A 15,357-nucleotide genomic window follows, 5' to 3' on the forward strand; every position below is an offset into this window, starting at 1 on the left:
TCCAGGAGCTCCTTGTTCATCCATGCAGGCCTCCTGGCGTTTTTGCCTGACTTCCTCTTTGTTGGGATGCATCGCTCCTGAGCTTGGAGGAGGTGATCCTTGAATATTACCCAGCTTTCTTGGGCCTCTCTTCCCTCCAGGGCTTTGTCCCATGGTACTCCGCCAAGCAGATCCCTGAAGAGGCCAAAGTCTCCTCTCCTGAAGGCCAGGGTAGTGAGCTTGATGCGCGCCCTCCTCGGTGCCCTAAGGATCTTGAACTCCACCATTTCGTGGTGACTGCAGCCCAGGCTGCCCTTGAGCTTCAATGAGTGTGCAAGATTTCTACAGTAGTTTTATATGCAAGATTTGCATACAAGCAGTGGCTAAGAATCACCTGCAAAATAGCTACAATGGCCTGTAAAGTGGCAATTTAAGATGCAGCTACATGCATATGATACTAGAGTCAGATGGAATATTAATATAACCCACTACTTATATGTACATGCATGCATATAGCTTGAAGAAAAAAAACAGGCATCTAATGTCAGGTGTTTTTTTTTTTTGGGGGGGAGGGTGTTTGATATTTAGGATATTAAAATAGCTCCATGCAGGATCTATGTTTATTAGATTTTTCAAAAACTTGGATACACAGTAATTTCAAACATACAAATAATATACATAACAAAAGAAATGTAAGTATATGACTCTCCTCTTCCCTGCTCATTACGAAGTGGAAAACACTGATGGTCAGTCTGGTGTTTGCAGTACAGATCTATTCAGTTTAGCTTACATAGACGCATGTGTTGAGAGTAAACAGCTTTACTCCAAATAGCTCATGAAACTAGTGACACTGTCCTCAAGAGATGTGAAATGCACTGTGCCATCACTTTTACACACTGACTTTTACTTACGTGTCAGGATTCAGTTCGCATCCAACAGACCAAAATGTGAGGCACTGTGCCTACCTACTCGTATAGGACTGACTATTTGACTGCCTGCCCTATAACACTGGTTCTGCAAAAGCTAAGAGAAGGCAGGGATGGATGTCATATTGTCTGTGTGGTGCGATTTGTATTTTGAGGTCAAGAAGTCAAGCGTAATACTGTTCATATTGCTCCTAAAGAGAGGATCTAGATAATTTTTAATCTGCCATGGCTCCAAGTAATACATTGGAAACAAGACTTTCCATAAGCAATTTTTAAATCAACTACCAGAGTTCTCTACCTGATGTAGACATTGGTTACTGGGTGATCTGTGAATCTTTTAGCAGGAATGTAAGTTGTATAGGACTACTTTAATTAGGTAATCTCCTGTCCATTTTCTCCTCCTTCCCAAATGTAAAAAATTAAAAGGATATGCCAATAAGCTTTCATTAAAAAAATAATTATTAAAAAGTAGCTTGGATGTAATTTTCAGATAAAATCTCATCTCATCATATTTTCTGTCTCAGCTCACACAAACTATTTTGTAAATCCTTACAGTGAACTTCTCAGAACAAAATCCTTCTCCTGTCAGTCTTGCCATCACCATCTTGCACACCTTTCTCTAGTTTCACAAATGATCATGTTTGAGGTTTGTTATTGTTTTTAGAACTACACAACACAATTCATCACAGTGGTGTTGTCAGACATCAAATAAGAGCAGAAACAGTCTGCGGGATGCACCAGAGCTAATCAATAGTACTAGAAAATGGAGGATTTCAATCAGAAGTTTTTACTAGTTTTTACTAGTTTTACTACAGTACCAGCAACACATATCCTGACTATAAAACAATGTCTGTAGTCTCTGATTCCTAGCATACAAAAGATTTCATTTAATTAATGCAACCCATATTCTGATATATGAATATTACACATTTCTTTTGCCTTTTGTTTGCAGACCTATTAAAAATCCACTGCCTATTTACTGTATTTAGAAGTGATTTTTAAAACAGGTTTTCACAGTCTGGTTTTCACTAGTCTGTTTTCACAGATCTAGACAGCCTGGAAGATTGGGAGACCTAGTTCTTGCTCTGAGAATGAACAAGCCTTAGGATTACTACTGTTTTTCTCATTCTGTTCTTGTTCAGTGTGAAGGAAGAATGTAAGTCATCCTGTATTTTATAAATTACTGTTTTTATCTTGAGATATTATTGTACCTTCTTTATCAACTACAAGATGAGTATCTCATTCTCAGTTCAGTCATGGCAGCGTCATGCTTTGTAGTCCTATAGCTTACCAGGGATGCTCACGACACAAAAGAACCCCATGACACTACTGTATGTAAATCTTTGCTATAGCCCTATGAGTTACTCTGATATGCTTTTGAATCTGATCTTTACACTTCCCTTACAATCTCTTTCTTTTTGTTACTTCATACAGACCGTTTGCCATTGAAAGCACTTTCCAGTGATAATGTTCCTCCATTTATAACATCTTGGATCAAAACAGCTCCCAAAGCATATTACCAACTGGCTTTATTGCACAAACGAGCTACTCAGAACTACTTTCTTTTGGAGTATAGCCATATTCAAAGAAAAATGCTTCTGCTGCTTAGCACTGCACTACTATCTTAAGCAAACCTTCAAAACAGTTGCTTACACTAGGCACAGCTCTGAGCAAGAGGTGAGTGTAAACATCCCAGAAATAGCCCCACTAAACAATGAACTCATCAGTACATTTTCATGTCACATAGGGAAGTATTTTAGTAATGGTGTCTTCTGAGGACACATTCATTCTCCTGCTACTCTCCCATGCTCTGCCTTCGTAGCAACCAAATCTCCCAAGAGATAATGAGGAATATGACATGGCTGCACAGCTTCTGCATAATGCAGAACCCTGATTCCTATGAGGTTATCATATAAAGACAGGCCAGGTCCATGGAAGCAAGCAAGGATGCTCCTACAAATATCATCACGCCATATAAAGTCTGTAGAAGCTATTTCAGCAAGAAGGCAGAGGTGATCTCTCGGGAGACACTATTTAATTTTCTTTCATCCCAAGTTAATTCCCTTAGCACCCAGTTTGATGCTTCTGAATTTCACCCTGAATTATCAGTAGCAATCAGCCCATGTTTGGGAATGGAGAAGGTCTAGGCAAGGAGTCCAATGCTGAAGTGCAGTCTGGTGGAAAGTCTGGCTTTTGGGAGTACTACAATGATGTGAGTTGCTGTCGTGGCCTTTCTTCCAATTCAGAGCATATGTGAACCAGATCTAGAGACTAAGGTCCTCTGGTTTTAATTCTTCTTCACTGAACTAACAAAAAAAAACCCACAGGGGGATGCAGATGCAGAAGCAAGAATTGCAATCTGCATCTCTAAAGATCATAGATTAGATTTGCCCTGGAAGGAAGATTCAATTAGGCTCCTGTTTGAGAAAAATATTGTAAAGTAAGGTTTATTTTGTGCATGATTCCTTTTTCAACAGGAAGCAAATCACCACATATTACTTCTAAGGATACTGTCTGCAAAGTCAAATAGTTTGTAGTATGCTAAAGCTAGACTTCAGGAGTTTTTAATTATACGATCCTGTTCTACTGGAAAAGTTTATTTTTGCAGTAAATAGGAACTGGTTAGGGAAGACTAGGTTTGTTCAAGTATATGATCTTATACCACTAGTGTTTAACAGTTTTTGTGAACTAAAAATAAAGAAACTGCTTTTGCGTAAATAGGAACTGGTTAGGGAAGACTAGGTTTGTTCAAGTATATGATCTTATACCACTAGTGTTTAACAGTTTTTGTGAACTAAAAATAAAGAAACTGCTATGGCAATAGGTCCAAATTTAACTGCCATGATCCCCAGAGACAGCAGTACAGATTCAATGCAAAGATCCCAAAGCACTGCCTCAGCGAAACTGTTTTCATTGCAAAAAATACAAATAAAATTCTTCAATGAGGAATGACTGGTCACGCTTCTGTACCAAAGGATGGATGATAGCTTGCATGCAGCTAGAGGAGCAGGAAATAAGTCTCTTCCTTAAGCAATTTAAGGAAGGGGGAAACCTCATTTTCCTATGAAGATCATTACTGCAATGGATGAAAATAAACTACAATGGATGAAAGTAAACTGCAATCTGATGTGACATGTTGATGAACAAAGAACTAAAAGTTTAAGAGTGGAACATGTTACACATAATTAAATATGGATCCTTACTAATCAACAGTGAGTGTATAATTACGTTTCTCAAGGTTAGTAAGGTAGGGTGTTGTGAGGAGACACAATGAATAGAGTCAAGTAGACAAACTAGAGAATCAAAGATGTGCTCTGCATGTCTGTGGAGGCTGTTTGCAGTCAGTCTTGTCATATTTGAAAGGCTCACACTTAAATTTTTACCAGAAGTCTCATTAAGAAGCCACCAAGCAAGGTTATGAAGGCCTCCAAGATGAGGCAAATCCACTTAAGCAATGCTGCAAAACCACTCCAGCAATGTTGTCTGTGTCTATCTTATTCCAGGGTATCTCTGCATTTCTACAGTTTGAACAGTAGTAAACTGAACCAGATTAGATTCCTTCAGAGAGTGAACATTGTTTTCTTAAAGCAGGTTTGATAAACCCATCTCTTTAAAATGGTAACATGAAAAGTGTTTAACATTTAAGACTACAATGCTAACTTCCCTGATGGAAGGTTCTGTTGCAAGCCTACATCTTAACCACTAGACACAATTACAACAAAAAATAGTATTTAGAAATACTTTAAAGAAAATGACTAAGCAATGAGATAATTTGAAGATGTCAAGTAGGCATACAGGTGCCACTGCTCATCAGACAGAAATACCAAGCAATATAATTGAGTATATGTGCTAACTTTGGAGTTAAAAAATCAATACCTGAAATGCTGTCCTCCCACAAATAACATCTATTTTCAAAGAGAATTCATGTGAAAGCAGCTTTTAAACTTTTGATTTCATCATCTTTTGCCCAGTCATTTGGATCCTATTAATTTGAAAAGAATCCTACATCCATGTGCCACCTCTCAACAGCAAGGGAGCTCCATGCAGCACCCTGAGAGTGCACACCCCCCCTTCTGCCCCTACCAACACTAGCTCCCATCACCGATGCAGACAAACTGCAACATTGACTGAGAATGCATAAAACCTCTGATGAAGTGCTGAGGCTCTGACATACACAACTTCAGGGTGAGATTCTGTAAAACACTGTCCTGTAGCTCGCTGTAATCGGAATTCCTTTAACCAAATTCCTACAGTAGCTATAATAAAAATACTGGAATTTCCTTCAAATTTAAGTTAAAAAGAAGAGATGAGGTGAAGGGGAAAAAAAACTGATCAAGTTCAAATGGCGCCAGTGAAGCCAGTGGTTTTCCAAACAGGCCTTGATGGATTTTTGGTGGGTTTTGGTGGGATTTTTTTGCCTGAAAGCTAGATCATCATCTTTGTAATCATACAGAGACATAATCTACTCATACTGATTAAACTTGACAGGAGCTCCAAAAGCACGTATACAATGGATGCCATACAGATGTACAATACCTATACTGAACTTATTTAGGAGAGTAAGAGGAAAAAATACCAAGTGGATAGAGCTTCAGATGAAGATTTCACTTCTACCCATCTGGAACTGTATGGCCTGAGCAAACTCTCTATCAGTTTTTCCCTTAAAAACAAAACTGTTACTTCTGGGTTTTGTGTAGCATTTTGTGATTTCCTGATGAAAAAGCTTTAATCTCTGTAGACACTCAAAGTTACACCAGATTTCCAACAGATTTTTACCAAAGAGGATTTAAGCTACAAGGATGCAAAATAGTAAATATTTTCTCACACAAACATTTTTATTTACCTAAGCCATAACAGTAAGTTCAGCACGATTGCTAAAATAAATCAAAGCCACTTAGGAGTCAGACTGCTTCAGTCTTAGTCCTTTTGACTCAAGTTTTCTCTATTGAAAATTTCCTATACATTTATAGTTACTGTTTTGTTTTAGCAGCACATCTTCATATTAGCACTAGAACTGTATTAGAATTTGTCCATCATAATTTTTTCCAAATGGTACTGTTCATGACTTCTGATAAGACCAGATGGGGAATAACTGGCCTATAAGCAGAAAAAATACTGGAATAATGGTACCAATAAATGCATTAAATTTGATAAAGCACAGACTTTGCAATAAACTGTAAGGTTTTCCATTACATGCATATTCTCTCCCCGTTGGACATGGCTTTGCTGGATGAGGTACAGAGCATGCAAACACTTCACTCCAGCCCAAGAGGGCTGGTGCTAGGTACTCCTCAGCTGGCAGCTGCTTATATGCTGACACAAGAAATAAATGTAAGTAGAGAGCTGTGTGCATCGCAGTGTAAACAGCTTCTTGGCCCGCATTCTTCTGAGAAGCTGTTTAGGAAAAATAAGCCAGAGGATCTGTTTTTGAGGTAGAGGAAAACCCTTATAAATATGAACAGGACATCTTTATTTAATATCCCTTAGAAAACAGATACAGAGTTTGAGTCAGAAGTGATTAATAAAACTGCCTAAATTAGATTCTGTCACTCTTAATCTAAGCATATATAAGGGGGTCTAAATGGATATAAATTTGATATCACAGAGATGAAAATTGTTTCAGTTTAAACAGACTGCCAGGACCCTGACACTGGGTTAGCTCTGAGTGCCCATGTCAGATCTGGGCTCACAGGCCGTGAGCAAGACTTCTCCCAGACTCAGGAAGGACAGGAGCCAATGGATTTCACTCATTACTTCACCAAGAGGCCTCAGTGCAGAACTTCATTATTTAATTTGTCAGCCAGACTGGGATTGCTGTTCAAAGCTCACAGCTTGTTTTACAATGCAGTTTAATTTCTATATATCTGAACATTCTCCTTCACCCACCTAGACCAGGTCTGCTTTTTGCTGTAAAATCTAGGCATGTTAATAACAATCAAGGTAAACCATTTTCTCACAATTCTTACCTTACCTCTAAGATACCTGTTGCTGTCATGAATTCTCGCAGGAGAAACACACCAGATCCTGGATGCTGGACAAGAGAAGAGAGGAAAAAATTCTTCTCAAGAGTTTTTTTCTAAAAAGTACTTGAAAGTTTTAAATGCTGCTACACAGGCTGTTCTCTTACTGAGCCTTAAAAATCCTTTTTTCTTTTTTCAAAGTTTCAAATTAGACAACCAAGTGTGTTGCAATTGCTTCTGAGCTGCTTGTGAGTGCATAGTAATAGCAAGGCCAGTCCTCCAATACTGCTCAGCTGATGAAAGTGAGCATCACTCTCATTTGCCCTCATTCAGGAAAAGTCTTAATGGGAAGCAGAGCTCAAAAGAAATTGGCACTTTGAGAAAAATGGCTATATGGGGAAGAGCACTTTTGTTAATAGTAATTGGAGGACATACTGCAACATCTTTTCCAATTGTCTGTGGACAATCCAGAGCCCCATTTACCCCCATTTTCTACCAGAGTAATTCCACTGACTGCATTGTAATGATCCCTACTTTACACCAGTGTTAGCAAGAACAGGATTACACTCCTGTGCTGAAGTCCCTAGTGAAGGCAAAAATGTCTAAAATCCAGAGAGAGCAGATGTTTAATTCAAGGCCCACATTATGCCTAGAGTTCAAGGCTCTGAGGATGAGGATAAAAAATAAAAAGACAAAAGAAATTGTATTTTGACTCAGTGTCTCACTGTAAAATACCAGAAGCATAATGACATAATGTTAACTTCAGCAAAGGATACAGAAGGTGACAAGGTTATTTCTTTTTATCAGCTAAGATATCTTCTGTGACAAAACTACTGTTCTGCAGTGCAGCCTACTTCATCCTCATACAAATGCAGAACAAAGAGGGTGAAAAAAGAGCTTTTCTCTCCCATCTTCTTCTAATTTTTTCCACAGCATTACTCAGAGGCATATTTCAGCCAAGCTGAGACATGGCCTTTCAGGACACATTGTACTCAATAATTTCATAGGTACAGTATTAGACAAAATTATTTGCAAGCACAAAGTGGAACAGCAAAATCTCTTCATTTCTAGTGTGTAGCAGCCATCAGGTAGGGAGAGGTGCAGTTCTTGGCAGTTCAGCTGTACCCCTCCTTTCCTTGCTATCTGCCCATAGCGATTCTGCAGTTCTGTTGTGTGTTAAACGCGTGAAGTAATGACTAAATATTTAAGAGTATTCTTTAACTTTGATGCAGGTCTAAGGGATGAGTGATTATTATATTTAAGACCACTCTTTAACTAGGGTGCAGAGAGTTGTAACCTCAGGAGCCTGAATCCCCAAGCTATCACCCTGTTGTTCATTCCTCCTCATGACTGAGTTTGGGTGAGGAACAGTCACATTTTGCCATAGACTATGCTTGCTTCTCCAAAGAGAAAATGAGAACTGGGAATGAGAGGAGGCCAGCTGGGAATCAGTTTAAGAGCTCCCTGTCCCTGCTATGCTCTGTGCTCCTTATTCTTGCCCTTGCTGTCACACATTGCCATTCCCCCAGTCCTACTGGTTCGACCATTTGTGTGTCCACACCATTCACCAGATACATGAAAGAAATCAATAAAAAATAGTAAAAAAGGAAAAATTGTGATGAAGTAGCTGTTCTGCTAGTGCAAGTGAAGGGACTGGAGCCCTTCATGGAAGGGGAAAGGGAAGAACAAGTGCAAGAAGCCAACTCAGGCTGGGAGCACTAATAGTACAGCCAAGACATACTACCAAACAGGCCTGCGGTGTCAACAATTTGGCTCTTCTGATTTCAAAAATATTTTTTTAAAGTCCTGATACTTCTTAGACAATTGTGTAAGACCTGTCCTCAGGTAATCTGGTGTACACAACAAAGTGAAACATTGTAGTGATCAATCTCTGCAAAAAATAGTTGTGAACCACAAAGCCCTGTATTCCAGTAATTGTATCTGTAGCCAGGGTTCCCAACTAAACATGATTTACACTCCTCCTCTGTATTAGTACAAAGAGTACCACTGAAGAGAGACAAAAAGATGGATCCACACATTATTCTTGTGCCAACCACCATATTTTAAAAATACATTATAGTACATTTATCAAGAAGTAAAGACTGTGAGTTTGTACAAGTACAGAGCCTGGCTTCAGCAGCTGTGGAGGTGTTATCCTTGCTAGAGAAAGAAACGTTTGACTTTCCAGGGCTGTTTTCATCTCAGGGCTTGATAATAAATCTAGGCTTGGAAATGCTTTCCTTAAATAATGGTTAGGAAAAGTAGTGTAAGGTAGAGCAACTTTTCACAAGGTGTTTATTTAAACTCTTCAAACCTTCTCAGCAGGTGTTGTGACTTCCTTCATTTATCTGTTTAACTAACTGAACTTATGAAGTCCGTCAGTAACAATAGCAAAGCTTGCAAGTCCTTTGGTTTTCGATCCCTGTTCTCAGGTTGGGTTGTTTTCCTGTGAAGCTGATCAGCTAGAGGATTTGCTTCTGTCACTGTCCAAAGTCAAATCCAGTACAGGATTAAATATGCAAGGAAAACATTTCTCCCTAGTTTCAAGACTTGCCATTAATTTAGTTTATTTGGTTGGATATCTTCTCCATAATTAGTCTGTTGAATAATATTAAGTCAAATATACTTCACTGGCTCAAGTAATATGCAGTGGTTTGTATTCAGAAATGTTAATTCAGCCACTGAAAGTCATCTGCTTTTAGTGGAAAAAGCTCCTTCTCTTTGGTCACCAAGTAAAAAACCATTGGAAATAATAAATTTCAAGATCAATTCATAATGCCATTAAGAAACATGTCAGAGGTTGTGTCTATGTATCTCCTTTTGATTCATAACATCCTACCTGTTTCTTGTTTCATATGGTAAGTAAGTAGACAATCCAGTCATTCTTGATACCATGGGATGAGACAAGAGAATCAACCTATTTTACATGTGGGCTGCTGGGAATATTACATACGGAACATATGTAGTCGTTTTTGCTTATTCTTGTTTTATGTTTTAAGAATTTCGGAGTTTTCTCATGACTCGTTCTTAAAATGAGTGGAGGAAGACTACAGACTACAGAAACATTAAAATTCTGGTCCTTGGAAGTGTGACACAGTGACCAGTGACAAAAATTGTTATTAACAAAACATACACAGCCAAATACAAAGAGGATGCATGGCATACCACAGATTTCTTGCAAGTTGTTAGTTTCTCATACTTGGTATTTCATTAAAGGTACTTGAAGGGAAATTCCAATTAAGTAATGGTAAGAATTTCGGAGTTTTCTCATGACTCGTTCTTAAAATGAGTGGAGGAAGACTACAGAATGTTTTAACATTAAAATTCTGGTCCTTGGAAGTGTGACACAGTGACAACAACAAAAAATTGTTATTAACAAAACATACACAGCCAAATACAAAGAGGATGCATGGCATACCACAGATTTCTTGCAAGTTGTTAGTTTCTCATACTTGGTATTTCATTAAAGGTACTTGAAGGGAAATTCCAATTAAGTAATGGCTAGCAATGTCCTTAGGCTCTTAAAGATTAAAATGATAACAGAAGTGGGTTGAATATTTGACCTTATGCCAATTAACACCAGCTAATAAACAAATCAAATTGAAATAATGTTGTATGGGGGAGAACTATGGATTTCCTTAAGTTTTCTAAGGATTTGTTCATGTTCAACCAATTTTAGCTGGGAAGTGCTCAATATTCTGATGACATCGGCTGTACAGCATGCTCTCACTAACAAATAAATGTCGTAGCTGAAAATTTACCCTGTGGATGTAAGCCAGTCTGTAGGCTGTAGGTGGCCTTAATAATATTGTTTCATTCCTTGTTTTTGCACCTGACCTATTGTGTAGGTTTTAAAAGTAATGGATATCATTTCTTAGAGAAACCGAATCACTGCTCTGCCTTTTTTTCTCCTTGCTTTCTGGTATTCAGTAATGTGATTATAGATTTTCATGGGCATGATATGATTGCCTTGCCAATCTCACTTCTAATTCCTACAGCTGGTCACATACAGTCTCCTTCGCAGCTTTGTCTTCTTGCCATTGCATCGCAGTCTTGGCTAATACAGTCCCTAAAAAGCATCCTAGTCATACTTTCCACTAAAAATTATTTTGTGAGTGTCAGACTAACTTGCCAGAAGCCTTGCTGTTCTTGCAACACTTAGTCTTGAGTGTGTCCAGATTTGTATCCATCACTTGTGTGCCCTTGTGCTCTCCTTCGGGTGAGGCACTGCAATATTTTTATAGTATTCTGATACCTGGCACTATGTTAAAATAACAGACAACTCAAAGGACATGGGGAGTAAAACTGAACACACAGGGGAAGATGTACAGGTAAGAGATCAAATTCTTCCAATTTACTGCACATCGGTATTCTCTGTATACCTGAGCTGATCTGTGTGAGTGTGTGTGTGTGAGTGTGTGTGTGTGTGTGTGATAAACATACTGTCTCCATACATTTTTCTTTAAACTCAAGTTACATTTATGCTGTGTGCATGGTTTATCAAAAGTGAACAGTGAATAATATCCTATGGGTTCACCCTAAAACGTCCAAGTTCTCTATACAGTAACCACAGAAATGATCCACTTCCATTATACTGGTCAGAGTAATTTTCATCATTTTCCCTTTCTCTCAGACTCTGAAATCAAAATCACCACGACAGCTTCCTGCAGCACTGAGCTTAAACCTTAAGTGGGATTATTTAAAAGAAGTTTTACTATTTTTCTGCTGTACAAAAACAATAAAGAGGTTGCGGCTATTACACATGACATACCACTTTGGAGGGACATTTGCAACACGCTCTCAGAAAGTGACCAGTCCCTCCAGAGGTGACATGCAAAATATCTGACAGGTATTTTTAACAGGAAAAGCTGGTATTTTGACAAACTGTATTTCTCTCATTGAAAATAAGTAGCCAATGACCAATGTAGGGTAAAAGTTATGGTGAGTGACTGCAACATTAATAGACTGGATGACAGCTCGGCTGCTATTCAGCCCAGTGTGTGATCTATGTCTATCAGCTCACCTTTTTTTTCTCCCCCATTGTTTAACTGTTGCCTGTTTATCACTTCTCCTGTGGTTGACTCAGAGAAGTTTAGGTAGTCGGTTCTCCCTTTGGAGAGGGGAATTTAAGCACAAGGTGAATAACAGCTCTTGACATTTGCTTGAACAAATCCCACTGAAGGTTCTTTTGCCAGAAAATCTGACAGCAAATCTGTGAGGATCAACTCTATCTTTGAACAGAGGATTTCGCTGTACCGCGAAAGTCTCTGATCACTGTGTATGACACACCAGGTGAAAGTACTAGGCACCAGTGGTATCTTTAACCAGAGACTCAACAGATAATTTTAACGTGGGAAATTTTACAGGAGTAATTGGGTCAGCCCATTCCCGTGCTTTCTTCCACTGTGCTTTATAATTTTAGCAAAATTGTAGTAATTTTTCAAAAATTATTTAGAAGAACTTCACTCACTTGATGAAGGGCTTGTGGGCCTGAGAGTAGCAGTATGAGTCGTCGGGTAGAACATATTATCTTTCTCAAGAAAATTTGCCTTTCTTCCATCAATAGGCATGTGGCTATGCCTTTGTCTATATAGTTCATCTTCCCTTCCTACAGAGGAATATAACATTGAAGGGGTGGGACCTGGCAGCTGGAAGGAATTCTCCAAAACAGCATCTAATATAAATGAATATATAAGTGACACTGCAGAATAAACTGGTTTAAGGGAGGAGAACGTGTGTTCCCTCTCAGACAACTTGTGGTTTGCTTGTTGGGCAGTAGTTAGCTTCAGCAAAGGTGGAGGGGATCAAAAGGAGTGGGAGAAGGTGGTAGAACACAAAGCTGCAAGATCAAAGCCTCTGTCTAATGCCCTTTGATTTTAGGGTGTTAATTCCCAAGTTGTTGAAATCCTTTTAACACATATTCCCTCAAGAAGTTGTCTATAAGCTGTGTAGGACTTAGGAGAACCTGAAGGGAAATTCTGTGAATGATAACAATAAATAAAATAAAAAGCAAACCCCAAAGCACAATTGTTACTGTAGTGGTGGATCAATACAAAAAAGTATATCACAACATTTAATAATTACTTAATCAATATAAACACTGTAACATGATAAGGAAATAATACACGAGTCATAAAGGACAATTAACAATAAACATATAATCCAAACCAACATTTGGTAGAAATCACATTATATTTACAGCTATTGTGGTGTTCTAAGGTACATATGACTTCTTTTTCCAGAGATTTACCTGTGTCTGAATACAAATAACATACCAAGTACTAAAGATTTGTTCATTTAAAACATGTGCAATGCATTTACTCATGCCATACCATTTGCTGTGTTTGTTCTCACTCTATAATGGCCTCCTTTGCATGCACTACTACTACTAATAAACATACTGTCTCTCCTCACTTTCTGCTATTACTGACCTTCTCCACACCCTCTCGATCTTGACACTCCTTTCTTCTACTGCTTCCTTAGACACACACACACACCCCACTTTCCTGCTTCTATCCATTTGCTCTCCTTGACAGACTGTCATTTGTGCCAGGAAAGTGCACTGATTCCATTATCCCAACATCCATTTTTGCTGAAAATCCTGGATTTTTTTGATGCCTGTTTTACAGAGAAAGAATGATCCTGTGGTTAAGACACTGGGTTAGTATTGTAGGGTTCAGATTGTGTTCCCTGGCTTCCTGCCCAGTTAATGTAATATGGTTTTAGTGTAATTGAGAATAAGGAACGCCACACATGTAGAACTTTTAGCAAATCACTTAAACAAAATGCTCGGATGCCTGAAAGCTTTCTCCAAGGTATTCACTGCTCTGCAATTCCAATGGGAGTTGAGGGCATACAACACTATGTAGGACACGTTCATCATGTTGAAAGATTGGGATTAGTTCACCACCTGCAAAATGGGGCTAATTCTTACTCAGCTCACATAAGGCTTATGATGATGAAAACAATCTATTAATGTTCATTATGTGTTCAGTTGCTACAGTAGCGAGTGCCAAGAAATAATTCTCTCAGTAAGACGAATGCCAGCTAAAATAATTCTGCTCTAATAGCTTAAATTCAATGCAAGGTCACCAATCACCTTCCTACAGCACCCTTTATCTTTAATAAGTTCCTAACACGGAGTGAGTCTTTGGAGGAAAAGTTTAACATTAAAGTCCTTGCCTGTAGGAACACATATCAAAGACCAGTGATACTTCTCTTAAGCAGAGGAGTATGCTCTAGTGCTCATGGCCACAGTTCCCAGCTAGGCAATGTGCTGTTTTTTATGTCTTTTGGCTGTCAGATTTCACATTACAAGTGTCTACAAGGCAGCAGCGAGGCAACTTCTGTTGATGTTATGTTGAGTTCAGAACCACCTATTCAAATTCACTCTTTGTAAATTACCTCTGGATTAAAATACACTATTATTTTTATCGCTAATATACTTCTCTCTCCTAATCCCACAATTGCAGCCATCTTAGATTTTTTTTCCCTTAATTTTTTGAGCCTCTTCTTCATTTCCCATTTCTTTCCTATCATTTGGCTCCCAGCAATTATTCTATATAATAGCCATTTCATACTTTTCATCTTCTACATCTACTAACATCTTTAATTGGTAGCTTACCTGATATTATCTTTCCCCCTCAGTGCAATTTTTCATATGAGTTTGTTTTGAACTCACTGTATATTGTAATTTCCTTACCCGTGCACAGATCATAACTTCCATTTTATAAGCTTTTCTGTTTCTTCTTATAGCACTGGATTTACCTTAACATAAAAGAAACTCCATTTTGAATGCAAGAAATAGAGCTTGTGCACATTTATGTTTTGCTGCATGTGCCTGAATATCTTGCAGATGTAACATGCTATTTTTGCAGAAGTAGGGTGTACCTCTCAAGTGACCCGTGCACAGATCATAACTTCCATTTTATAAGCTTTTCTGTTTCTTCTTATAGCACTGGATTTACCTTAACATAAAAGAAACTCCATTTTGAATGCAAGAAATAGAGCTTGTGCACATTTATGTTTTGCTGCATGTGCCTGAATATCTTGCAGATGTAACATGCTATTTTTGCAGAAGTAGGGTGTACCTCTCAAGTGTATTCAGAAGAGAGAATGGCAGAACTGTAAAATTCCTCCTTTTCTTAAGAAAACTGGTGACATGAAATATATTGATATAATATGATATTGTTATTTTCCTCTTCTCAGGTGGCAGAGTAGAGAACTGGAGGACTTTTGAATAGCTTAATCGTGAACTCATTCCCTGAGAAATAACTGAGGTTCCTTTACATATAAAAACTGAATGGTGCACAGACTCCTGCTCCAGCCAGGAGGATCTGGAGAGCCCACCTAGGATAAGGAAGACCACGGTGACCGAAGTCATAGGGAGCAGTGCTGCCATGGGACGTAGGCAGAATGATCACTGTGAAGGGTACTCCGCAGACCTGCCTTTCAGTGCCTATAAATGATCATGCTATCATCTGTAGGAAGCC

Source organism: Aptenodytes forsteri, unplaced genomic scaffold, assembly GCF_000699145.1.
Source record: "Aptenodytes forsteri isolate BGI_AS27 unplaced genomic scaffold, ASM69914v1 Scaffold93, whole genome shotgun sequence".
In the NCBI taxonomy this organism is placed as follows: Eukaryota; Metazoa; Chordata; class Aves; order Sphenisciformes; family Spheniscidae; genus Aptenodytes; species Aptenodytes forsteri.